At 39.6% G+C, this 27,889-nt stretch overlaps 1 long non-coding RNA gene across 1 annotated transcript in view; it reads right to left on the bottom strand.

Moving 5' to 3' along the window:
* LOC138194452 (uncharacterized) overlaps positions 1-27,889 on the bottom strand; it is a 109,183-nt gene that overhangs the window by 11,537 nt on the left and 69,757 nt on the right. The window contains exons 4-5 of the long non-coding RNA XR_011177927.1: positions 17,619-17,890; positions 11,649-11,711 (exon numbers count right to left, since the gene is read on the bottom strand). This is a non-coding gene — a long non-coding RNA (uncharacterized lncRNA). The remainder of the gene's footprint in view (positions 1-11,648; positions 11,712-17,618; positions 17,891-27,889) is intronic.

The following is a 27,889-nucleotide window of genomic DNA, read 5'->3' as shown; positions in this document are numbered from 1 at the left end:
TGACATAGTGTCGTATTGGCAAGCAGATGACAAAGACATCAGTGATGGGAATTTGGTATTGCTGAAGACTTTCAATGATAATCTTTTTGCCCATAAATGCACAAATATAAATAGGACTGAAATAGGAATATGTATACTTTCCCACTTTACAAATGTGCTCAGTGATAAATGTATTTCTTGCAAAAGGAAAGCCAAATATCCAGACATAAACAATAACTTTGTATGCACATACAGTTTGACCTTTACATTACATTGTATTGACTGACATTACTTTAAGGGAAGACCTTTTGACGGTGTATCTGTGTTACATCTGTAATACCACACTTTCTCTGTGCTGAGAGGCTTCTCCTAATTTAAGACATAACCCAGATCCACATTATGTGCAAATTATTTCTACATGAGCCACCCTCTCCCCCTGAATCATATCCCCCACAATGCAGATGTCACAAGTTGCATTTGTAACTGTTGTTTGCTAAATCAACCATGCCAAAAGCTTGCTAAACTCAATAAAGTTGCATACTCTGTGTCAGCCACAGGAAATGTTGAAGTATAAAGCAGTAAGATGACCACTGTTGCAAATCACAGATATTATATTTTTTTTTGGTTGGGCAAATGATGGATTCTTTGTAGTGAAAGACTAAATATTTTCAGATTGCTCAGCCCTGTGATTTACTCTACAGCATGTGTTTCCCTGCACATGTGTGCAAGGGTTCATTGCCGGCAGCAGAAAGCTGCACTCACTGTAAATCTCATAAGACTCACATCATGACATTTGAGTTTGTGAAAGTATAAGTTCAAAGACAGGCTGTAAGATGTGGCACAGTGATCTGGCAATCAAGAGTATCGAATGCAGACTGCAACAGTGAGCTAATGTTTGTCTCTGTGTAACCTGATCTAAGCTGCAAGCATGCAGCTTTTAAATGAATGTGGGGCAGTACAGTCAGTTTTTGATTATGAAGTTCAGCCCTTTGCTTGAACAACCTGGAAAATAAACATGTTTCTGTACCATTCTTTATTTTTTTTTTCTCTGCTGGTGCTCTCTGTCTTTTCATTCCCTCTCAACAAAATGTGCTTGTTTGTTTCCCCCCATTGACAGCTTTTCTCAACGTTAAGTTAGAAGTCAAATGTGCTGACTAGCTGCATGGCTGTGATGTCAACACACTGGAATGCACCTCCATCCCGAGAGGAGTGGAAGGTTGAATTTATTTTTGACTGACAAGTGGTGAGTTAAGCTCCTAAGTGTGGAATGTGTGCTGAAAGCTACGACGAAAGCACAGACAGAAGGGCATCGTGACTGATTGACTGCACCTACTGAGCAATTAGAGTGAGATTAATTGGTTAGTTGTCACTTCATTGGACTGTTATTAGCCAAGGAACTCCTCTCTGGAAACCATTTAAATATGAGCTAATTGACATAATTGTTCTGGAAATGACAGAACTCCTGTGGTATTACAGAACACAGTATGCTTTTCCCTCTGTGGGTTAACAATGAACGAAATGGTAATTGACAAAATGTTGCAATTCAGAGAGGAGGCAGCAGCAAGAGAAAGAGATGAAAGCCAGCAGGAAGGGAGAAAGGCAGCAAGAGAGAGTAAAACCAAGAGGAAGAAAAAAGATTGTGTGTGTGTGTGTGTGTGTGTGTGTGTGTGTGTGTGTGTGTGTGTGTGTGTGTGTGTGTGTGTGTGTGTGTGTGTGTGTGTGTGTGTGCGCGCGCGCTTGTGTGTGCGTGTGTGCGTATGCGTGTGTGTGTGTGTGTGTGTGTGTGTGTGTGTGTGTGTGCGCGCGCGCTTGTGTGTGCGTGTGTCCGTTTGAACAGCATGGAGTTGAGGTCATGGAAACTTAACCGCCTGTGTGTTTTGGCCTGTGGATTAGCTAGGACATGCCTCCACACTGGCTGGAATGCTCACACACACACACACACACACACACACACAAGGTCAGGCTTGGAAATTAGAGCAGTGTTTGATATGACCTTGTGAGGCCTCCTCTGTTAACCAATTAAAAAGTGTATAGGATTTTTAAAAAGCACTAACACATATCACATCATATATTCTTGGAGCTCAAGCTCATTGGGAATTTATGATATTTCCAACTCATACACTTTAAATGTTGATACTGCTTCAAATATTTAAACATATTGTAAATATTGTATAATTTGTGTATAATTAATGCTGCATCTTTATGAAAGAAACCTCCTTATCTTTGTATTTTGAACTTGCCTGACAGAACATTTGAACATTTACACTGTGCATATCACTGTACGAGATCAAGAGAAGTCAGCCTCCCAAATAAGCTGTCATGGAGATTAGATGTCATCAGCAGCATTCAATGCTTTTGCCCAAGTTTACAATATCATTCCTTAAAAAGCCATTCAATTATGTGACAAAGTCATATCGAACTATGTGTTTTCAGCAATATGATATGAACCAATTAAGAATAGCGTCTTTTTTCACAGGATCTCAAAGATGATCAGTGAGATAAATAAACAGAACAGTAGACGCTGTATTCACTTACATCTACTGCTGAGAGAGGATCTTCTGTTACTTCATCCAAAGCAGCTTCTGTTCAATGTTTAAAACCAAATTACCACATTTCCAAATTATGATGATCTGTAGAAGAGGCTGGATGATTTTATATATTTCAAGTATTCTCTCTTTGAGAGATGGCATATAATAAAGTGCATGAATAAAGCATCCCTTAGCTGGAATGCAGAATGCTCTTTTTTCTTACTGACTCAAGCTTTGCATTCAGCCCTCACTTGTAGTGACACAGATTTGCTCATTCAGTAATAGAGAGCTTACATATTCACAAGACAAGGAGCTGCCCTTGGCACCTTACAATACACCAAGGAAATATAACAGATTGAGTCACGTTTAATGTCACTTTAAGCCGATCCTGAGACGTCGATAATTAGATTATTGTTAAGGTGACATGTTAAGTATAATAAAAAAAAAAATGAAGGTACCACACACTGTTTTGATCTGTTTTGAAATGTTGTATTTTGACCACACCACAATATTAAAACTGCTCTTGTTAAGGTCCTCAATAACTTACACACAGAAAGTAGCAGATTTCAGTATATGTGTTACCGGATGTCATTGCTGCATTGGACACAGCTGGCGCCAATGTATTACAAAACCAGTTGGAAAACTAGGTGGGACTCTGGCACAATACTAAACTGATTTTAATACTTCCACAAAGACAGGGACTATTTTGTGTCTATAAGTAATTACATGTGGCGTTCCCACATTCTGGGGCCTCGTCTGTTTAACCTTTATTTGCTCCCATTAGGTCAGATTATGAAAAACAACAAGATATGCTACAATATGCAGATGATACACAAATTTACATAACCATTTTACCAGGGGAATATAATCCCATACACGTCTGGAGTGAGTGCTTTGAACAAAGCATTGATTGGATGTTCAACAATTTTCTTCAATTAAATAAAGATAAATCTAAAGTAATTGTTTTGGGACACAAAGAAGAGCAATTTCGTGTCAGTGCTCAGTAAAATTAGAAGCCACAAAACCTCGAAATCTTTAGTCACTGGCTCTGACCTGAATTTTACAGACAACTCCAAAGTCAGCCTACTATAACCTTAAGAAAATATCGAAGATTAATGAATTCATGTCTCAGCAGGATTTTGAAAAATTTGTCCGTGAGTTTATCTTCAGTCAACTACTTTAATGCTGTGTTTACAGGTCTCCCTAAAAAGTTTTTCAAACAGCTGCTGCTGATTCAGACTAAAACAGTGGATCTTATCACTGCATTTCTCAGACCTGCTGTAGTTTATATAGCACTGCATTTTTTCGGACCAATATATTTTTCTGATCTGGTATTAGATTTATGAACCCTTAGTTCATCAAAACATATAGTAGTATTATGTTTTTTTGCTGAATCCGTCTGGAATAAACTCCCAGAAGACTGCAGGTTTGCTGCAGCTCTCTGTTCTTTTAGATCAAGGCGATAGACTTTTTCTTTTTACCACTGGTTTTTATTACATCAAATAATTACTCATTTCTTACATGGCACTGGAAATCTTACGCTTGTTGTCTAATGTTTCTATTCAACTCTTTAATATGTTGGTTTTGTTGAGATACTACTTTACCGTGTTTAAAATAAATAAACCAACAAAAGCTTGTGTTTAAGGAACTGTGCCTTACTGAACATGTGTCCTGTTGAGTGCTCTACATTCTCCAACAAGATAAAATCCACCCACCATCTGGAAATAATTACAGTATGTTACAGTTGGGCATATCTTTCCCTTAGTGAACAGGAAATGGTTTATTTCTCCTGAGTAGAGCCTGTCCCAGCTAGGGAAGTGGCTAACCACATGAAGCTAGTGTGATCCAGTCTGTTTACACACTGTAATTTGCACAGGTGAGAGAGAGAGAGGATATGCTACTGGGATGAATAAGCAGTCTTGTTCAGTCCCCACCACTGAGGAATTGAGGTCGTTTGGAAAAGTTATGAATTAATTGCATTCATCAAACCCAGACTAAGATTTGTGCAGGTTTTAAATCACATATGTAAAACAAATATTAAAGTTAAACAGAGTTGTTTCAAAGTGAGAATGTTACTGAAGAATTGGCCATTAAACAATTTGGAATCTGTTTTTATTTTACTGAATTATGTATACAGTAGACCTACAGTATACACTATGCAATGCAGCAGTTTGATGTGACATGTTCTTGAAACATTAGCTGTAAGTGACTTTTTAATAACCGCCTCAACAAGACCTATGGAAAACACGGCTAATACTACTATCAGCGTAATGGTTCTATGACTGAAATGCTAGAGGTAGTGCAGTGGCTCAGAGGTCTGTCCATTCAAAGCAAATCTTACTGGTTTGATCTTGAGCCCGGGGTCAACTGGAGCTTTTTTTGGAGCCTTTTTCCCCATATTTCTGAGGCTTACCAGGTGTTTCGGTTTCCTCCAGTTCAAAGGCATATCAAGTCAATTGGTCTGGAAAGGAACTTCCCCATTGCATGCAAGACAAGGCTTCACAAATATTGCAATTGGATTCATCATAGTCTAATTTAAGTTAAAGTAGAAGTAGAAGTATCCATCTCTACAAAGATGATTTATCTGTTGGGCTGTGAAAAGGAATGAGAAGGAAAACAATCTATTTCAGTTTAACGTCATGTTGCCTTTTTTTTATTTTCTAAGCAAGGTTGGGCGTGTTCATTAGGTCTGTTGTGTCAACCGCTTGTCTTGTTATAATGTTGTGGAGCTGTCGCTGGCAGTGTCAGTATGACTCATCACAGGGGCCTTGTAGCAACATAAAAAGACACGCAGTCGAACACAAGTACACACAGACACACTCCTATTTAATGTGCGACATAAAATCTTGACAAAAAAAATTATCATAATTAACCTGGCCTAGTAGCCTTAGTGAAAAGCTCTAATCATGTTTATTGGATGACAGCATTTTATCTGCATTTTGGATAAACTTCTATGTATCTTTTTTTAAAATTTTTGTTTATATTTCTTAAGAAGTCCTTGCTTATTCCCCCTCTACAACCTCCATCCTTTCATATGTTCTTGATATCTATAATCAGTGTTTTCTCCCTCACTCAACTTGTTTTTTTCCATTCAATCCTTTCTCAAGGTTGCTAAGAGGTTACTTCATTCTGACTTTCTTTTATCTTTTGCATAACAACTTACCATCCATCCTACCTCCCATGGATTTGCCTGTCTTATGAGGTTATTCAGACTTGTTTACAACCTCTACCTCCCTCTCTTCTCCTCCAATCATCCGTTCATCTGTCTTCATCACTGATCATCCATCATTGATACAGCCATTCCTCCATCTCTATCATCCATCTTTAGCGGCGCTTGTTTATGTCTGCTTGACTCTGTACCATGCTGTTTACTGACCGCTCTTGCTTTTTTCGACTACTCTCCTTCAACTCTTTACCCCGTCCTATTTATCATAACTTCTTTCATCTCTTTCCATCCATCAATCTATCACTTCAGTGCAGACTTTTTGAAATCACTTTTTCTTCCTTTCCATCCCTCCATCCAGGTTGCTCACCTTTGCTGAATGTTAGGTCCTCTTTCTGTATCTCTTTCATCTTCCATCTCTTCCATGCCATCTCTCTCTCCCTCTTTCTCTCAGAGAAGTTATTTGAAGTTATTTGGGGTTGTTTATCAAATATTTCTTCTCCTAATTCCCTGCCGGTCCACTTCTCCATCTCTTTCCAAGCTTATCCCTTGTCTCTACCCTACATACAAAAGTTGTTTCATTTGCAGACCATATGAAGCTCCCTCTTTCTAAGATCACACAGTGATAAATGTTGTGGACTATGTATATTTTTCTACTTGGATGAAAGGCAGTGCAAAATTCACAAATATTTGACCACAACAAACCGGGCAACACCCCCCTTTATGTTGGGACTGTGTGCGTGAGGGCATGTGTAAGGTTAATGTTTGAAGGCAGCATATGGACAAAAACACACACACACACACACACACACACACACACACACAGACACACACACACACACACACACACATCATCAGACCCTTTCAGATATCCATCTCACACGTTAGTATTTATTTTTTCAGCTTTATTTATGCAGCAATCCCCCTTTCAAATTCAGCTTGCGCCCCTTCGTCTGACTGTGCGGCTGCCCTTTCTTTGTAAAGTGTAAAATTTCATAGACCTTGAGCAAAAATGGAAGAGCGGGTGAGAGGGGGAGAGAAGAAACACAGCTAAGGTAATAACCTGATTTCGCCTCAGTTGGTTTTGATTTAAGAGAGGAAGAGCGTGTCAGAAAAAACAGCAGGCGCTCTTCTGTCTGGGTTTCATGCCAGATTTTTGAAGAGAGAAGCGGGAGAGGGATGGATACACAGAATGAAAGGAGAGACAAAGTGAACAAAGAGAGATAGAGACAGTGAATCACACCCCATGCCAATAAAATGAAGTGAACTGACACAAAGAAACAGAGATACCATTGAGAAAATGAGCATTCTACAGATGGAGACAGGGAAAGGGAGATGGAGAAGGACGAGTGGGAGGGTATTACGAATGAATGAATTTTTAATAGCACTAAGATCAACCATACCCAGGAGCTCAAACAGAAATAAATTCCTTGCCTCCATATTTTAAACCTCTTTTTATGAAAATGTAGCAACACTCTGTTTATTTTTTTTTTCTACCAGAATGATTCTTAATCACTCAGCAAACATGACAGTGTACCTGACACCAGAAAGCAAGCAGAGACCCTGACAGAAAGACAGGCAGGGACAGAGAGGCTTATGGGTAAATACGGTGCTGCACGCCACTCACACCACATACACACAGCCAGTTGATTACCCCAGGTGTCTGTATTCACACATGAGGAGCATTTGAATTTTAAACTCCTCCAAAAACATGTGTCAGCCCTCACCCATCTGTCTGTCACCCCGTAACGCCCTGACAATAGCATGAGCACAATTAACTTAAGCTGGGAGAATGTGCCAATTTCCCCCCAATTTCCTGCTTACAGTATCAGACTTTTCCCTCAAATGTGTATTTTTTTAGCATAATATATGAGGCGTACCATTTTCCTTGCCAAAAGCATCTCCATATCAACAAGGGTGTCCCAATTTGCTGATTTTGAAGCACGCCCCAATTCAGTTCTTAAAACATTACAATTTTAGCAGCTACTGTATTCAAATGTACGTCTGAGCATGAAAGGCAATTTTAGGCGAAAAAGATATTCCATTTTGCCTTTCACATTACATTCTCCTGCCATTCTGTTGTTTATTTAACACGTATATTGATGTATATCCACTATGTCCAGGCTTATTATTTGGGCATCATTTCTAGCCACTGAAAGATGTCACATGTGGAAACAATTAGTTTCATTTCAGTTTAAAACAAAACTGTGTTGGGGATATAGCCATGTTAACAAATTCTGTCAAAGTCTAGGGGTTCAAAAGTAATTGGACAAACATATTTAATATTGGAACTTCCTTTGCAGTCAGTGAGTGCCTGAAGTCTTTGACACATCAGTCCATGCTTTGTATCTTCCGTGGTGATGTTTTCCCAGGTTTTCATTGCAGCCACCTTCAGCTCTTTTGTTGTCTCTCTCCGGTCAGTCTAGTCGGATCAAGTAGTAGTAGTAGTAGTAGTAGTAGTAGTAGTAGTAGTAGTAGTAGTAATAGTAGTGAAGCTGAATGCAGCTCAGTCTCCCCAATATAACTTTTATCAAACAGCTAAATAGGAAGTTATCATCACACATCTGTCCCAAATCTACGACTTAGTACAGGCTTCCTGAACATATTGGGCATACTGCAGAAGTTGCAACCATTCATGTTCCATGTGAAAATGTACATTAGCTGATGTTAACTCACAACAAGTAACATAATGTATGTAATGTTACTTACTTACTTGTATGTACATGACAAAGGTAAGTAACATACTTACTGTGACCCATTTTCCTAAATCTAACCAAACTGCTACCATGTCACGACCTTAACCATGTGGCTATTATTGTTACCATAATGACAAAGGATGATTGCGCTTATCGCTGGCACTCTCTGATGGCAATATATGTTGCTAATAACAGCCTCCTGAACTGACCAGTAGGTTTAGTAGGCCCCTACTGGCCCATATATTGGTGAACAGCCTATTCAATAGTCTTGACTTAGCCACTCCAGAAACTTCCAACCAACTTGTGTCAGCAGGGAACTTATCAGTAAATGCCATGTTCCATGTTTGATACTGCTCAGAGTTTTGCTTCACTTGAGCCTCATTGTCATCTTCTTCCAACCTTCTATCGTTCTTCTCTTCTTTCGCAAGGTCACCTCTTGACTAATCATATTGACAGACATCCATCCATCCATTATCTATACCCGCTTTATCCTGAACAGGGTCACGGGGGAGGGGGGGCTGGAGCCTATCCCAGCTCACATTGGGCGAAGGCAGGGTACACCCTGGACAGCTCGCCAGTCCATCACATGGCCAACATGTAGAGACAGATGGAAACAAAGATCATTCACGCTCTCATTCACACCTAAGGGCAATTTGAGGTGCATGTTTTTGGATGGTGGGAGGAAGCTGGAGTACCCGGAGAGAACCCACGCAGGCACATGGAGAACATGCAAACTCTGCACAGAAAGGCCCAGGCCCAGATTCGAACCCCGAACCTTTTTGCTGTGAGGCGACAATGCTAACTACTGCACCACCGTGCCGCCCATTGACAGACATTTCCACTTCTATTTAAATTACAACTCTAAACTAACTCTGAGCAATGTGTTTGCTCTTTTCTGCATGAATGACAAAGAGCAGCCCAAAAATAATTTAGTAGTTAATAATATTAATAATAATAGACTTTTTCTGTATTGCGCTTTTCAATACTCAAAAAGACTTTACAAGTTAAAATAACACATTCAAAAATATAACTCACACAACAATCACATTAAAATCCACTGATAACAGTAAAAAAAATATCAATCAAACATTAAAAGCAGCTTTAAAAGTGTCCATTTTCTTTTGAACCCTTGAAGCATGGCTATATCACACTCATAGTTCTTTCAATGCAAACACAAACCTCATCATAAATCTTATATACCTCACATGACCCTCAAATTAAAGCCAAGGATTGTTGTTTTTATTTTGTATCCATTATTTTAGTTTGAATTTAATGTGCTGAAGCAAAGATCCTGACGAGCAAAAAAAAGTTTACCTGTTCAAATGCGTACAGTCTGAACTTCCTGTGAAATTCAGCAGTGATTCTCTGTTTCATTCAGAAAGTTACATTTATTGCACCCTCTAGTGATCATACTAATTATGGCAGGAACAAAGGCGGAAGAAAGATGATGTTAGTATAAAGCTTGAGAAAATGAGAAAGATGAGTTCAGGGGTTGTTGGATGGTACAAACCCAGGACTGTTCACCCAGGATACTGCTGTCCATGTCCCATGGGAAATCACGGGTCAACGTCGACTTATTATACGTTATAAAAGGTAAAGCATTTGACTTACGTGACGTGTACAAATATCTTGCCCAAGTAATTCATTTATTTTATTTTAACCATCGTGGTCTTTTTCTAAATCTGATGTTTTGGTGCCAAAACCTAATCTAATGGAGACCGTGTCGCAACGTTAGCTATGTGTTTATTAGCGTTGCCATGACAACAAAGATCACCTGTCACTGGTACTGTGCAATGGTCATATATGTCGTTGATAGTGACCTACCAGTTTAGTATGTCCCTGCTAACCCCTATATTTGGGACAGTTGTGTGATGATGACTGCCTATTCAATAGTCTGATAACAGTCTAACAGTCTTCTTCTTTCTTTCTACCCAGTACTTTTACAGATCCATCTATAACCTCTAATATAAAGAAGCATATGTAATTTACTGGTTGGACAGAAGGAGAATAAAGGGACAAGAAAGGGTGAAGAATGACTGTAGTAAATACACAATATTATTCTGTAAGCCTGGATTTGTTTACCAGTGTTTATGCTTAAATCCACGATTTTATTGTTGACTGCAGGAATGGTAAACAGCGGTCCTTTCCACTCCCTCCCTGTATCCAGGCATTCACCCATTCATCAAGTTTTCTTCACTTTGCTGCAAAAGCTCTTTTATTCGCTGTCTTTTTCTTTGCCTGACTGTGGGCCTCTTCCCTTTTTGTCTTTCTCTGTCGCAGACCTGTTCATGTGTCACACTGAGGATATGTGTATGTGTGTCTGTACACATTTATGTAACGAACAAATTAGAAATTAGTATGTCATTTGGCTTAAACTTCTTACATTTTAACTCACATTGTCGTGAGTTAAAATGTCTTCGTTTTGATGACCATTGAGAAAATAAAACTACTATTTAGCAGTAATATAGAGTGACATGCTGCATGTTGGGTGTTTTAGGAGCCAGTCTGCCATGTTTGTTTGCGAGCTGTTGTTTATTCAATTAAAGAACAGACAACTAAAAGCATTATTTTTTTTTTTACACATTACTAAAATGTTCAAATCAATGTATTTTGCCATCTTTCATCAATTACTTTAAATGTCTATGATTACTTGCAACCATGTTCAGTGCACATGCAGTTAACAAGCCAAGTGATCAGTGACTTTACATGGCATTTTCCTCAGTGCTACAGTAATAAAAGTAGCAACTTCTGAGATAATAATAATAATACCATTATGATGTATGTGTGCTAATATCTGTAGTATTTGGAATGGTAAGAGTAGGTTTCAGTCTTCTGTGGACTGTTCTTTAGTTAGACAAACATGTGACTGAAACACATACAGAGGGTGTGTGTCATTCAAATAAACGCAGTAGATATAATGTGAAGTGTTACCACATTTCATATCATATAGGAGCAGTAGTATTCTTTCCAGCACCTATTCTTTCTTATCAAGGGCTCTTACAGTGGCTCAAATTAAAACTCCCATTAATCCAACAGTGTAATCCCTCTATTGCATGGAGCAGTCTTTTCAGCCTGAGTGTGGATTAGAGAACACTGAGACCCTGTGTTGGTGGTCACTGGTGTATAACACCTCATAAAGATAATATGCAGTGTGTGCGTGTGCTTGTGTGTTTCCTGCTGCGCTGGTGGTCAGCATTAAATAGCACCAAAAGCTTGCGTGTGTGGGAGGAGCAGGGTGCCGTACATGTGGATAATGTGGTTTTTTTTACTCTTTGTGGTTACCTGGTGAAGAGGAAAATCCCTGTGAGGTGGTCTTCTTGCAATGTGGACTACAATGAAGGGGGGCTGTAACAGAGGAAACAGTGAATTAATGAAATAAGCCCCTTGAGTCGAACACTGTTTGACCAGTTGGAGGGCACAGAATTGGGATGGAGGGAAGGGTTTGGTAGGGACCACAGACAAAATGCTGCTATTTGCAAGTGATTTGTGCCACAACACAGCATGATGCTCACACGGCGTCCCCAGAAGAGAGGACAAATGCACCTCTTGACCCCGACGTATCTCATCCCAAGATCATTCATTGAAAGCAAAGCGGAACTCGTGGGCAAAAACGCAGATAACGAATGTAAAACTGAGACAGTAATAATAGTAAACATTTATATCCCTCTGCTGCTGTATGGCAAAATCTATACTGCACAGCCTGCGTACAATCATGGAACGATATTGGCCAGAGATGCACGGCTGCACACGTCTCACTGGAGCTTGGAATGAAAACGTTCATCACGGACAATTGTTGCATTCCAAATAGGGACAATCTTAAAAGGGGGTCCTGAACATAAAAACAGTTTATCTGCATTTGAAGCAATGATGCATTGTGTGTGTGTGTGTGTGTGTGTGTGTGTGTGTGTGTGTGTGTGTGTGTGTGTGTGTGTGTGTGTGTGTGTGTGTGTGTGTGTGTGTGTGTGTGTGTGTACAGTATGTGTGTGCATCTATAAAGAGATATACAGTATGTATATATTCATAGCTGACTTTTATAGCAATGGAAACTAGGCCCACTGTGGCAAACAAGCAGATATTATTTCATTCAGAACCGCCATAAGATTATAGAACAGTGAAGCTAAATGCTAATAGTTTATCATAAACCATTTACCAAGAAAAGTGTGTGTTTTGAACATAACACTGTGAATATTATTTAGTTAGGCCTGGTGAATTTGACAGCAGATGACAAAAAGGACAGTTGTTATTTATCATTTTGGTAAGTAGGAGTAAACAAACTAACATCTCTTAAAACCTGAATTTTGTGTGGACATAACAAACCTTAAGAAACAAAATTAAAAGATTATTTAATTGAAAATGAAGCATTTGTTACTGCATCCCTGTGATGCTTTGTTTGTGGAGTCACAAGAACATCTTCCCATTGGATCCACACTTCTTGTGAACCTTGCGTCACTTTCTGCAGCAGCATGTTCACATTTTTTTTTTTTTTTTTGCAGGCCTACTGGAACATTTCCCCAAAACATTGAACCAAAAACCATTTCCAGTTCATCTTTTTGTATCAATGCAGAATAGATGTACCCTGGTCATACTGTCTAAAAACATGGGTGGGCATGCACAAAGTGTCAGGTACAGTGCAGAACAAAAATCTCCTAATCTCCCAACTCTTTGCCATTCATTATTATTTCACAGGGCAGTCGTCCCAAATACACAAGGCCCCTACCCTGCTCAGCCCAGTCTGCCAAGCTCCAACTCTGGGTTTGATGTTCCTCCAACATCCAACAGGCTATGATTATTTCATTCCTTTTTTTAACATAACGCATCAATTATTCAACCTTTGCTAGACCAGATTTGATTTTTTTTTTACTTAACAAAAATGACTGTGTGTGTGTGTGTGTGTGTGTGTGTGTGTGTGTGTGTGTGTGTGTGTGTGTGTCTCCACCCATCTAAGGGGAGACTGAATATAAAAATGCTCCGTAAAGATAATACCTCATGCCTTAGATGAATGAAAGATGGTGAAAGGGTGGAGTAGAAGAAAAAGAAAAAATGTAAGTACTGTGGAATAAATGATGACTGCATTAGCATAGGATGGCAAATGCTTACTTCACTCTACGATAAATTGCTCCTCAAGGTAAACTGTCCGCACAGCAAGTGTAACAATGACATTGGAGCGTGTATGAGTGTTTGCTTGCACTAATTATACTGGAGTGTAGCACTGCTGTAGCAGCACTGCAACAAGCATGCAAAAACATTGCATCATCGTGCATTGACACAAATCTGTTACATCCTGGCTTTGCAGTGTCGTTAAGGGAAGCGAGAGAAAACTTTTACTGTATGAATGTGAAGAAGTCCTAAAAGTTTGAACTTAGTCCCCAAAGCATTTCATTGTTAAATTAATTAGCTTGCGACACACAAGCCTCTCATTAATTCATACCTTTACGAAAATGATCCCTTTATCCTTTGGCCTCATTTCCTCTCATACTCCCCCATTCTCACTCCCCCACTGTATATCTCTCCCTCTCTCGCCTGCCATTGCTCTCCTCTCCTTACATCCTCATATCGGCTAATGAGCCCACTTAAATCAATGCCAAAACACAAACAGCACAAGAAAAAAAAAAAGAAATAGGTACAGTGCTTAGTCTGTTTGTTAAAGGATTCATCATGTGAGCTGTTTTCAATAAATAATAAATGCAAACGCTGACTTTTGTCTGCAGACAAGACTTTGAGACATGAATTATGCATTGTTATTCTTGGATGGGGCAATACAGGGTGGCAGTGTGCGTTGTGTATGTATAAATGTATCTATGTGTGGTAGATCACTGATGCACACTGTGAACGCTGTTTCTGAGGCTCACAATCAAGGCATCTATGTGCACACAACTCACTGTGATTACAACTCTAAAGACATTATTTTGCTTGCAAATACATGTGTGGTCTAAGCTCCGAGCGGCTCAATTTGACTTTGTGTTCAAATTTAAGGATCACACCTATTGTTACTAGTCTATCTTATTCTAATCAAGTCTCGATAATGGATGGATGATAGAGACCAGGAAATGTGTGTTTTGACTCTCTTGTCCTGTGTGTGGGAGCTGTGAGGTGGCCCTCCAAGCACATTTGTGTTTACAGTATTTTTCCATTTGATCTCTCCTCCATCCCTTTTCTCCTCTTCTTTTTGCTGTTTTTTCCTACTCTGTAATCACTACGACAACAAAGGAAGCTGCATTCCCGCTAGACAGCGGAAAGGTTCCACCAGCAATGCTAAAATATTTGCGTTTTTTTGTTTTTTTTTGTCTGTTGTCGCCGGGAAACATGAGTGAAAAACTTGATTGAAAATCAGGAAAACGGGGGGAACAATTACAAAGAGGAGAAAAGGCACTCATCCACCCGCGACAGCAATCATCACTGATCTCCGCTGTCATTTCACTACACAGTAAATAATTCATCAAAAGAAACAAAGGGGAAACAAATATGCAAATAAACCCCCTAAAAGGCCAGTAACATCGGTCTGCTGCCACAAGGGAAGAATAGTAGTGGATTATTATCATGGCAGGTTATGACTGTGATGAATCTGAATTTCTCTTGTTTCATCTACCTTGACAGTACTGAAGTCACACAGACACAGAGAAAAATAAAAACCTGGAGGGATTTGAAGGTTTGATTGAGGAGGGAAGGGAGGGAGGGGTGGTAGGATTAAGGACAAGGGGAATGGAAGGATTGAGGCGCGGGGGGGGGGGGGGGGGGGGCAGAGGCTGGGAAGAGGGGTAGCAGACATTGGAGGGAAGAAGAAAGAGATTTGGGAGGGGATGGGAGGAAAGGAGGGAGGGAAGCTTTTGAGGGTGTATTCGACAGTACTGTGAAAGGTAGCCATCAAGGGCTTTGATGAAAAGTGCAGGCCTTCTAAAGCTTAGGAGTGACAGCATATGATTTGGTCAAAGCATGAAGCTTTTCAAAGGTAGACATTCTCACTCTCATTCATCTTTCTCAGGTTGAATATAACTTTTGGGCTGAGCTCTGGCAAAATTCCGAATTGGTTTGACAGATTGACTGCATGTGGTATTGTCCCTGTGACTTACAGACAGAAGGATGCCTGGAAATGTAGACATTTTGAAATGAAGGGGGATTATACTAATGTTTCAATAAACTCCTTGAGATCAGCTGCTATGAAAAAAGACTTCTTCTTTTTTTTTTATCTGAGAAGTGACATTAAATGTGTAACTCTGTATGCTTAAAGGAAAACCTAATTATCTTTGCCCTTGATTCTTTAACAGTGAATGCATGACATACGTATAACAGCTATCCATGGGACCATTTGTAAGCGTTTGACACCCAGTTTCCAAAAATAAAACATTTTATTTCTATTCTAAGCAAGAAAAATGAAATTTAGTACATTTTCCACATTATAAAATTAGCCTTCATTATTGTCACTGCTTCAAATACACTTCTTCTGGATGTTAAATATGTTTCTTGCATTTTTACCTGAACACATGGCACTGTGGTTCCAATGGCCGCGTAGTTTTCTTGGAGTGGTGCTTGAGGCTTATTAGCAGTTTGGCTTGGTAATGTTGCAATATGGACAGGCTTTTCGAGCCAACAGTCATTAAAATTGAGGGCTGAGGTTTACAGTCCCAGGTCAGTGGTAACAGGCAACAAGCCTGTCAGATGATACCCGCGTGTCATTTTCACTCACATGCATAAATACATTATGTTGGAAATAGCATGCAATTTAACACCTACGCACACAGACGGACAAACACACTCATGATGTGGCTCTTACATGTAAAAGCATGCATGTGCACGAAATTGAAAACACATGCCTGTGAGGCTCTTGTCTGATAATGGTGTCTCTCTCTCTCTCTCTCTCTCTCATTCACACACACACACACACACACACACACACACACACACACACTGATAATAGTGTCTAATTTAGGCCCTCATATCTGTAGAGTTCTCCAGAGGACTAGACTTCATCAGGAATATACTGGTGACCTACATACTAGGAACACACACGCATACACACACACACACACACACACACACACACACACACACACACACACACACACACACACACACACACACACACACACACACACCAGCATAATGACTGCACATGGATCTGCAGGCAGACACACACATGCACAGCAACATGCCTGTGCATCCCAGCTACAGGCCCACACACTCAGATACTCACACACAGATGCAGACATGCAGGGGTGTAAATATGTCTGTATGCTGTATACATTTCTGTGTTCACCCACTCCACATCATGCACACACATACTGTATACTGAAACAAATGCACCCACATTCTTTGTGAAAGATTAAAAAAAAAAAAAAAAAAAAAAAAAAAACTAAGCCCTCATGAATTACAATATTGTTTGCCTTCGCCAGCAGTCAAGTTGCAGTTGACAACCATTTTTAACCAGACTTATAATATATGTTAATATACATGCTGCTGCAAAGAAGACACAAATTCTAAAACTTGTATGCTTCACATACATCTTCAACCCGGCAGCACAGAAGATCTATACAATCAACACAGTTTCAAGGTGGAGACCCAGGATTAGTGTCACAATCTCCCCTTCTATTACTGAGTTATGGCCAGAAAATAGTTGTTGCCGAACATTAAGATGTGACACTGAAGTTGACCTTTGGGATATAAAATGTCTTGACTTCATTTTATTGTACGAGATATTTGTGTAAAGTTTTGTCAGAATTAGCGCATTAATTCTTGAGTTACAGCTACGAATGTGTTTTTTCACCTTTGACCACAAAATTGTAATCGGTTCATCCTTGAGTTCAAATGAGCATTTATGCCTATTTTGAAGTAATTCCCTCCAAGCAAACGAGAATGGGACAGACGGCCAACCCCAAACCTTAATGCTTAGGCTGTTGCTGGCACAGACGCATAAAACTAAACCGACAGAAAAAATATTTTCATATTGGAAATTGTGAAATGATGGGCAGAAAAACTGTAGGTATTATGTTCTTCCTAGGTACAGAAGCACATTATTGCTTGGTGCTTTCTGTAATCTGGTCTTCAGCTTAATTTTAAGCAGCCATAGTGTTTTGAGCACTAAAACATTTATAAATCAACTAGATGGATTTAAAAATCCACAATAAAATAAGATTTAAGCCTGTCTATTCTGATTATTAGAAATAAAATCATAGAAAATAAAAACTTCTGACATGATCACAATTTAAACATTATCCAGAGTAAATCCTCGATAATTTTGCAATTTATTTCAGGACTCACCTGCCAAATCTTTATGGAGCTGCTTCATTTAGGATTCCAGGTAGATACAACATTCCTGTTTTGCAGTTGATTTCCACTTTAAGTGGTCTTGCTGTCCTGCTGAGGGCAAATCTTCCGGTAATATGATACAGAAACTGCACCATGTTTCTGGTGAGGAGGACTGAAATTGCTATATTATGCATTCTGTTGGCACCAGACAGACCTCCAGTCATCATTCATCATTCATAGGCATCGTCTGTCAGCATCTCAGTCTACAATATGGCCAAGAGGACCTGACAAAGAATGAGGGAGAGAAACAGGAAAAATGTCAACCAGACATACCAGAAGGCCTGACTCACACAGTTATCAAACACATAGAGAGATGAAGTCAGAGACACTGACAAAGTGAGAGATAAGGAGACAGTAGAATGAGAAATTCATAAAAAGATAAAATAATGGAGATAATCATTTCTATCAAATGAATCCTGAAATCTTTTGATGACCATATATCCTGAAAAGAGTAAAACTACATTCAGAGGCAGGTTAAAGAGACATTTAGAACCCAAGCAGTTAGAAATCTGGCATCATAGACACAGAGACAGACATTTATGGGTGACTGTCTGCTCAGCACCACGCTTATAAATGGCTAAAAGAACCTGACTCATACACAGTATTGGTTTAAAGGAAAGGAACTGAGGTTGGAACCACAACTGATGCAGAAATAGACATTTGAACCAGCATGGAAACACATTAACTATTTTCACGTTTATGGGTGGTTGGAGCGAGTCGGCTCAATGGCGATGAAGACCTGACTCATACATAGCGGTGTCTTTACTTAACACCACAGCTAAAACATAATAGCAGCTTTTGGAGCTGGTGTTGGACCACAACTGATGGAGTACTCATTCAGTGCAATTAAAATTAAAGCAGACACACTGCCGGATCTATAATGTCTTTACAATGAGTGAGAGATTCTATTCTGGATTCACATCTCTTCGATCATGAAAGGAGAGTTGAATGAAATTTGAGTTGTCCGATTAAGACAAAGAAATGAATTGATGTTTATGAACAGATATGAACTGTTTTATCAGACTTTGGACTGGGTCCCGCATGCAGCATCCTCCAGAAATGTTTCACAAAACATCTGTTTCTTATTTAATGTGAATTGGAGATGATTCTGTAGAACAGTTGATTCTCCTTCACAACACAGTTCCATTCACTCATTGTCTAATTTCCGGCTGCCCCCGTGAATCAGACACTAATTACAGGCAGATTTTGTGTGAAAACTCAATGAAATTTAAGCTGTTTTCATGTATGTAAGTTTAAATTGTAGAGTCAAACGATTCTGATGTAAATTTCATTAATAGCAAAGGCTTGTTTGAGGCAAGAGAATTGAAGGTTTAAACATTAAATATTTAAACCGACAAAATGTCAAAAGGAAGCTTTCTAGCTGCCCACTAGGAGACCTATATTCTTTCCTACTTTATTAACTGTAGGTAAAAGATGCAACATCACCTCATACATACCGATCCTCTGAAATGGATAGCATAAGACCAAAGGCAGAACAGTTCGCACAACTCTACTTCCACAACATCAATGTATGGAGAAAGAAAACACAGTGTTTCCAATGCACTTTTCAAAAACGATAGAAATGAAATGTGACTTAAGTTTAAAAAAAAGTTACTCCAGGCTTCATGACATTTGTAGAAAATGCTTTCTGTTTTCTTGAGGGAACACAAAAATGTGGCATTTCAGGACTAAATCTAAAAAAGCAATTGATTATAACATGAAAAAGACATATTACAGATGGTATATTTTGGCCCTGCTATGTGTAACATAGTGTAGTTGCCACATGCAATTATATTTATTTTCACAGGGCATTTAAGATAGACTATGACAACATGATTTGCCCTGACTGTTCCTCTAGTATCCCGATCAGGTTGATATCCTTTAATCTGAGAGAAATGCATCTACAGATATTGGACAGATAACAATGGAAGTTGATATAAACATTCATATCCCCCTCAAGATGAATTACAATAACTTTGGAAATCTAAATCTTTAATCTAAAGCCACGATTGAGTCAAAACTTTTCCTCCTCTAGTACACGTTCATGACCAAAGTCATGCAAAACCAATGACATTCCCATCAACCTTAGCTTCACTTTGTGTATTTTTTGCCAATTAGCCAATATTTGCAATGTTAACACCCTAAATTAAGACAGTAAATACTGTAAACATGATACCTGCTCGACATCACCATACTGGCATTGTCACTGGCAGCACATTAGCATACTAACATTAGCATTTAGGTCAAAGAGCTGCTGTGTCTCTGCAGTCTCACAGAGCTGCAAGCGTGGCTGTAGATTCTTAATTTGGTTTCCCTTTCCATGCCCTTATCAAGCTAATGAATTTCTGGTATGAAATTTTGCTTTAATTCACCATTCTTCTTATAATTCGTCTAATTTTTGTAAGTGAGGTACATATGTCAATGTATTTATACACAGATTTGCTGTTACATCAACATAATAAATACAAAAATTGTGCTGACTTGGTGGTCTTAAACTTTTTGACTCTCTTTAGTTACTGTTTATTTGGCATATTTTCATGTGCAAAGTATGATTCTTTCCCGTTATCGACTATTTCCTTCTGTGAATTCTTTGGCCACACAAATGTAACATGTCATGCCAATAAGGCAAGTTGAAACTGAAGAACAATGAGAGTGGGGGATGCTGCATGATGGCGTCTCGATTACATGATGTTATTTTCATGAAATTAAACAGAAAGCAAACGAGAGGCAAATTTAAAGGGACGAAGAAAGTAAGAGAGACTGACAGACAGACAGGGAGTAAGAGGGGGGTGAGCAGAACAGACAGAATTGTGTAATCACACATTCAGCGTGCGCCACCAAAGAGCTGAGCCACTGTTATGTAAACCAGAATGAAACATTCATGAGCGAGCCATAGTCTCATTCTCAACCCATTGGGATAGTGGATGAATGACCCATATGGTCTGTTGGCGACTATCTGAAACTCATCTATAGCAAACTGGCGCTTGTTCAGTGTTCCAGGCAGATATCAATCCCAGAGAAGAAGACGGATACGGTGTGTGGGAAAAGCAGGAAAGGGGACAACCTTTATTGACATGAATTGAAAAAAATAATGCTGCCAGAGCTGCTGAGATTATATTCAAATCCTAAAGAGAAATATGGAGAGGGATGGTTGGGGGTGAAGGGAAAAGATGAAGGACAACAACAAAAAAGCAGAGGGGAGTGGGGGGGGGTGGGTATATAAGGAGGAAGAGAGGAATAAGAAGAGAGACAGGGATTAGGCAATAAAAAGACAGATGAGATCAAGAGACAGTTCTGACACGCTCAGGCAGCGAATGCTTTCTGTGAGCCTGGGAGCAGCTGAGCTGAGTGGTTAGACATCCACACACACACAGACATATGCACAAAGTTGTGATGTGGTTAGCTGTGACTTTGTGTCTGACGGAGTGTATATATGAGATGTTTAGAAAAAGGGGCTGTAGTGTAGGAAGTTGTGCCAGATCCCTAGCACCACACCCCAACCAACATAAGAAGAAGGGGGACTTAGTGGGCTTTGGGCTTCTGTTGTGGTTCCTTTAATTCTCTCCATCTCTTTTTTTCTTTTTTCCATCTCTGACTCTCACTCCATCTCTGTCCTCGCTGTCTGTCTGTTTCTCAGTCCAATGCTCTGCTTCCCGCCGGCTGTTTCTCCACATTTTCTTCTCTCTATACCCATCGATCTTTCTCTCCTCCTTAAGCCATTCATCTCTCACTTTACTTCGAGGTAATGCACATCTATGAATGACATTTGCGGTGATCTAACGTCATGATTTCTGCATGAAACTATTCAAATAGGCAAGTGTGAATGTCTCTGGCTCAGCACTGCGAATTCCGCCAAATATAAAGGACTATGAGAGGATATTTTACAGTATTGTGACAGTATGTACACTAAGCAATTGGGACATTAAGGACATGCTTTTGAGGAAAAACATCAGTCAGATTCCCACGAATCGTTAAAGATCCTGATCGTTTAGGCATGTGTAAATCCAAATACTGTAACTTGAACACAGGAGGAGTTTAGATTATGGCTGTAATAAGTATAGGAACCTCCTGTCAGATAAACCACACCACTCTGTGATCACAAGGTTTTGGCCTTCTGTTGTGGTCGCTTTGTACTTTATTGCTATCCCCCCCTCCCCCCGCCCCGAAGATTATCATGACATCCTCCATCACTCAACCCCTTCTCTCTCTCACCCCCAATCCCTTTTTGTTTCTCCAACAGAGTCTGATTTCAGTATCTTTTAATGACTCGAGTACGAGCGACAACCCGAGCTACATTTTGCCCTTTGATTTTTCTCAGGCTTTAAGCTGTTCCTATAGATTCGTTCCTCCTCTCTTCTCTTTCTCTTTGTTCTCGTGTAAACTTCCTTTGTCTATGTGGGGAAACAAAAAGCTGTGCCTCATTTTAACTTAAAATAAGTTTTAACCTGCCTTTTGTATCACAAGGCACACATGCTGGATCAAGACTCTTGAGTTTTGAGTAACCCCATACTCACAATATGTATACACCCACACGTTCTACGCAGATGCACCGAAGTACACGACCACACACAAACACACAAATCCAGGCAGAGCTCTGGGTGCACTTAAACACACATATGGAGCCTGACAATCAGATTTTCTCTGTACACACACGAACATATACAGAGTCTTCAGCCACACAGCCCCACACCCCCTCTTTCCTCTGTTTCCTCAAACACCCACGCACTGACTCTTAATTCAATTAAACCAGTCAAGTCTGGATTGTGACATATATGCCATGGAGAGAAGTGGGAGATGTGTGTGTGTGTGTGTGTGTGTGTGTGTGTGAGCCAGAAAACTTCCATGACCTCCTTTGCCATGGCCCTTCCTGTTCATTGTGATAATGGATGAGTGACCTTTGACCCTCTAATATATTCTATGGCTACCCTTACTCAGCTGCTCCCTGTTTTTCTTTCTCCTCATCCTCTGATTTTCTAGTTTTTTGTTGTTCCCTCTCTGCCTTCCTGTCTATCTGTCTCCCAGTCTCACCCTCCATCTCTCTTCCCTAATGAGACCGGGACTGTCCTCCCTGTGGGGAAAGAGGTCAGTGCCCCCGACGCACACATGCATACACTCAGATAAACATGAAGACATGGATGACACACATGCAGATACAGACATGCACACATCCATGCAGATAAAAGGACAAACTCCCACACACACACGCACACGCACACACACACACACACACACACACACACACACACACACACACACACACACACACTGACCCAGAAATCCCATCTCTATTATGCAGAATATCAGTTAGCTGATGGTAGAGCTGATTATGCAGCTACCCTCTGCTAGCCCACAACTCCCTGGTGGATATCTGCCTTTAAAACCTCAATCCCAAATGTCTTTTTAGCATATCAATAGAGAATTATATATTCCTAAACAGTAGGACTTGCATACATACAGCTTTTCACAACTTTTTCATCTCATCATATCACAGTGTGAGCCTATTTTTATAAAAGACACATTTAGGCAAATAATTCACAGAAAAAGCATCCAAAAGTAACATTTAGCTGTCGCACTGATGTAAAGACTACAGAGATTTCCTGTCATGATCTGTTTCCCCATCTACCAGCATATAGTCTATAAATATTGTATTAGCAAGTTCAAATATGTTATTTTATGAATTACAATAAGGAAGAAAGTTTGGAAAGGTTTTTGAGTCTAAAACTTAATTTTTCTTGGACCAAATGATGTAATATCCCATTTTGTGACATTTGGTCACTTAATAAATGACAAAAACAGATATCTCTATATCTTAATCACACACAATGTTCAGCCTTGGTGCTCTTTGCCAACACTACAATATACACCATGTCCAATGACACATAGAACATGTTACAAATAAACATTTTAACATTCCAACGCTTTAGCACGCAACTTTCTTCCTCTTCATTTTCTACAACTTTCTTTATTTTTTAATGAGTAATAGCTACAATGTTTCTCCACTGAAAATATACTGATCTTAAAAAAATAAATGTTAAAAGACTGTTTACAGAGAGCTTTTATGAGATACGGCAGCTGGGAATATTAAAGACCACTGTTGTGAAAAACTTCAAATCAGACAGAAATTTCTGTTACACAGGGGGTGGCTGCAGCTCAGCAGGTAGTTCAAGTCAGCTACTAATTGCAGGATTGGTGGTTTCATCCCCTGCTTCTCATGTCCAGTGTGATGTTAAAGTCAGACAGGAATCATTCAAGTCCTTCTCCTCTTTTCACCCTGTTTGAGCTAATTTTAATGAGTAAAATGCAAGTTTTTTTAGTTTGAAAATTACTTGGTGCCTCTGTCATGGAAAGCTGAAGAAAACAATCACCTGATGTTACTTATATGAGTTGATAGTTTAAGAAACAAAAACCTGACAGCCGATCTTTCTCTGCAGCACAATTATTTTATTCCAAACTTTAAAGGATTGGCGGCGGCACAGTAACTAACTTCAGATCATTCTACAAATACATTGGCTTGACTGAGTCCCAGGGGGCTGGATTTATGGATTGGTGCAGTGTAGAGGTGAGGAGTGGTGACCCTAAGAAAGATTGCTTGCTGAGCAAATAAGCAAAGTAATCTGGTGCTGCGTGTCTGCACAAGTGTGTGCTTATGTGTGTGTTTGTGCACATGCCATATGCTTGCATATTTGTCTGTATATATATGCTTAAGTATGTCCATAAATAAGTGTGTGTTTGCTTGCGTGTGTGTGTGTGTGTGTGTGTGTGGGCTTGTCTGCTATCTCATGAGGAGATATGAATGCGGTCCCTCTTGCAGTTCATTGATAATACTATGCATTGCCATTCTGCATGTTTTAGCTTGGTAATTGAAAGGCCATCTGTGGTCTACTGGGGAGGTTTAGTAAAGGGTAAACTATGAGGCTCATTATTCTAAGAGAAGGAAGCCCTCGGAGGCCAAAACAAATTAGTTTGTGTCCAGTTTAACCTTCAGAAAACTCAATTACTGGAGGCAAGGTGTATGCTTGTGCAGTATCCATGCATGTTCATCAGGAGTTTGTGCAGAGTTGCAAACATGTTCTCAAACTGCAGTAATAAAACAATGTCAAGTTGACCTGTGGTTCTGGGTAAACAAAACTAGGTACTACTTTGTCAAACAGACAATACACTCTTTCCCAAAACTTTGTCCAACAGTCCACAGAACAAAGAGAACTGATTACACATAGTGATGTTTGAGTGTGTTTCTGCCTTTGAATGTCTGCAAGGTCCATAAACATGGAAGCAGACATGACCTGCATGTCTCAGCAGTTTCCTGTGTAAACTGAGCTCTGTGTGTGTGTGTGTGTGTGTGTGTGTGTGTGTGTGTGTGTGTGTGTGTGTGTGTGTGTGTGTGTGTGTGTGTCTGTGGTTCTCCTGTCACTCCTCAGGCCTGCATAACAAACCTTTCCACTCTATTAGTGTGTCTCAATGTCTGCACACCAGCACATGTGTGTTTGCCTTTACATGTATGTGAGTTTCCATCTGTCTCCTGTCACCAGAAATTCTCTCTGTGTCATTAGGACCTGTTAAGATCAAGGGTCATTTCTCAAGAGGTCAAAGTTCACTATTCCAAAGGTGAAAAGTCAACAGTGTCAGGTTTGGTGTGAGGTGACATTGAACAAGCGCACAGCTGCAGTCTTGACACATTTGGGGACTTAGAGAATATCCCATTTGGGCAGCAATCAGTATATTGAATATGAAAAACATACCACAAATCTATTTAATAAGTAAAGTGACATGGGGAAACTTCCCTGAGGGACACGTGCTCCCTCAAGAAAAAAGTAAAAGCTAATATAAAAACTAATGAATGAATTATGTTGCCTAGATGAGATTATGGCCCCAATGTAAAAATGTGTGACAACTCCTATTGGTAGTATCATTAAAAGACACTATGACAGAAAGCAAAGCACACCACAACCCTGTCCAACAACAGATCCAACCTGCACACTGACATAAAGGGGATAAGACTCACAAGCCCTGGTGAAAATTTTAAAAATGTTATCATATTATTGAAAATAAACGGGCTTTGATTATTGTCCAAACAATTGTTTAAATAAACTGTTGTTGCCGAATATGCTGCTTAATAGTGTGTCACCCCTGTAGGGCCTAATATCTTTCTAAAACTTCCAATATCATTACCGGTACCTCCATTTCGATACAGGTTTACAGGTTACTCAATGATACTTTTTTTAATCAAACTGGGCAGGCTTCCCAAGTAGATGCCCTAACTCCCTAATCCTAATCCAGCACAAAAGTAGCAAAAGTTATTCTTTTTAGTGTAGATGAAGCCTAGGTATCGAAATTTGGCACCAATTTAGAATGCATTTTTTCAGTATTAAAATGCAGTACCCAGGACTACAACCCTGTCCACTGTCCTGGCAGAGACTCTCCTGGTCAACCTCAGCAGGAAACATGGGAGAGTTGTCAGCTGCTAAAGTTCACCTGGGTCTTCCAGACTATAAAAGATGACCCACATACTCACTGTCTCTCTTCTCCATCCACCTTGCTGCATCAGATTATCTTCAACACCTCCAGAGCATAAATGACACACATCCATGAATTGCTGACTTGCATATGCCATTGTTGTTTTGTGTTAACTTTAGTCCTAATAGTCCTAATAGGCTTTGTACCTTTACTTATATCCCTTGTGCGGGCACCTTTTTGTTACTTTTAAACCAGTTTGTGACACTGTAAAGGCATGGTCTAAGAACAATAAACAGTAAAAAAAAAAAAAAAAGAATGAAGTAGAACTGCCCTAAAAGACTAAAGGAAAACAAGACTTCAAAAGGGGAGGAAGTTCAAGTCCACCATGGAATTAAGGATAGGGGCTGTTTGGCTTACATATACAGACATCTGTTAACATCCACTCACAAACACACCCATACCCTCACACTAACACACTCACACTCACACACACACACACACACACACACACACACACACACACACACACACACACACACAGACGCTGCCCAAACAAATATTTCACACAAGCACCAAGTCAACCTTTTTCACCCAGCCCCAGCAGTTTAAAGCAAAGTTTTTCCCTCCAGCTAAACTCCAACCTGACCATAACTGAGTCTGAGCTTTCAAGTGATTTTATTGAATTCAACTTCACGGCTGTGTTTTTATTGTTTTTATTTTGTTTTCTATACTGCAGCATTCTCTTTTATTGTGTGGGTTTTAATGATTGATAACTTGGAAAGACTGGTGAAATAAATGCCGTTGTATAGCAGTACATTATTTTATTTATGCTTTCTTTTGAAGCATTGTGTGGTGTTGTTTACTGCTTTCACAGCCAGGATAATTGCAATGGTAAGACACAGTTAAGTCAATGCAACCACAAGGCTTACAGTAGAACTCATGGAATAACCATTGATGACTATCAATGCATAAGCCCAAGCGCTGCTAAATTTCTGTGGCAATAGCTGGACAGACAGGAGACATGGCCTTTGTTATCACACTGGAAGCAACATAACGAGAAGATGAGATAAGACACTCACAAGTCTGTCTGTCTCCCTTTCTTACACATAAATATATTTTACATGTCACAAATGGATGTGCAGCATTTGAATGTACAACATGACAAATTGTACCTACAAGTATGAATTGTTCTGCCCTGTATGCATGGGCTCACAAACAAACACGGAAGGCCAAGACCGGCATAACGAGGGCTTAATATAAGGGCTATGTGAGTCAATACAGTACTATCACAGAAGAAAAATGTAATGGTACCCAGCAGGGAAAAAGCCCAAACCTACCCCTGCTGCTTTACTTCTTGTTTGTTGTATTGGCAGGAGCCTTGGTTGCCAAAGCAATACATTGTATAATTTGAAGTTATTTTATTGAATGGACAAAAGCCATGTGCATGTAGTAATCAATAAATAGTAATGTTATTGGCAATAATCATCAAAAACCATTCAATAACAACTCAATTCTGTTTTCCCATAGCTGTGGATCACCCTGGCTCTTTTTTGCCATTACATATTTTTCTTTTAGTCTTTTTCCTGTTTCAAGCTATGATATAAAATACATACAGATACACCGGATATAACTATTGAAATATAGTTTGCAATAAGGCTGAATGTTTGTTGCCTCTACCTAATCTTTGTTAGTTGTATCTCTGAAGCATCTAATCAATATTTTTGCACATTTCTTAGTAGTCAAGTCATGTTTATTCTACCCTGGTACGC

This window comes from Embiotoca jacksoni, unplaced genomic scaffold (assembly GCF_022577435.1).
Source record: "Embiotoca jacksoni isolate LCO1_2020_lvr unplaced genomic scaffold, fEmbJac1.0.p SCAF_11, whole genome shotgun sequence".
In the NCBI taxonomy this organism is placed as follows: Eukaryota; Metazoa; Chordata; class Actinopteri; family Embiotocidae; genus Embiotoca; species Embiotoca jacksoni.
Note: the sequence above shows the minus strand (reverse complement) of the source record. Positions and strands in the feature narration are given on the sequence as shown.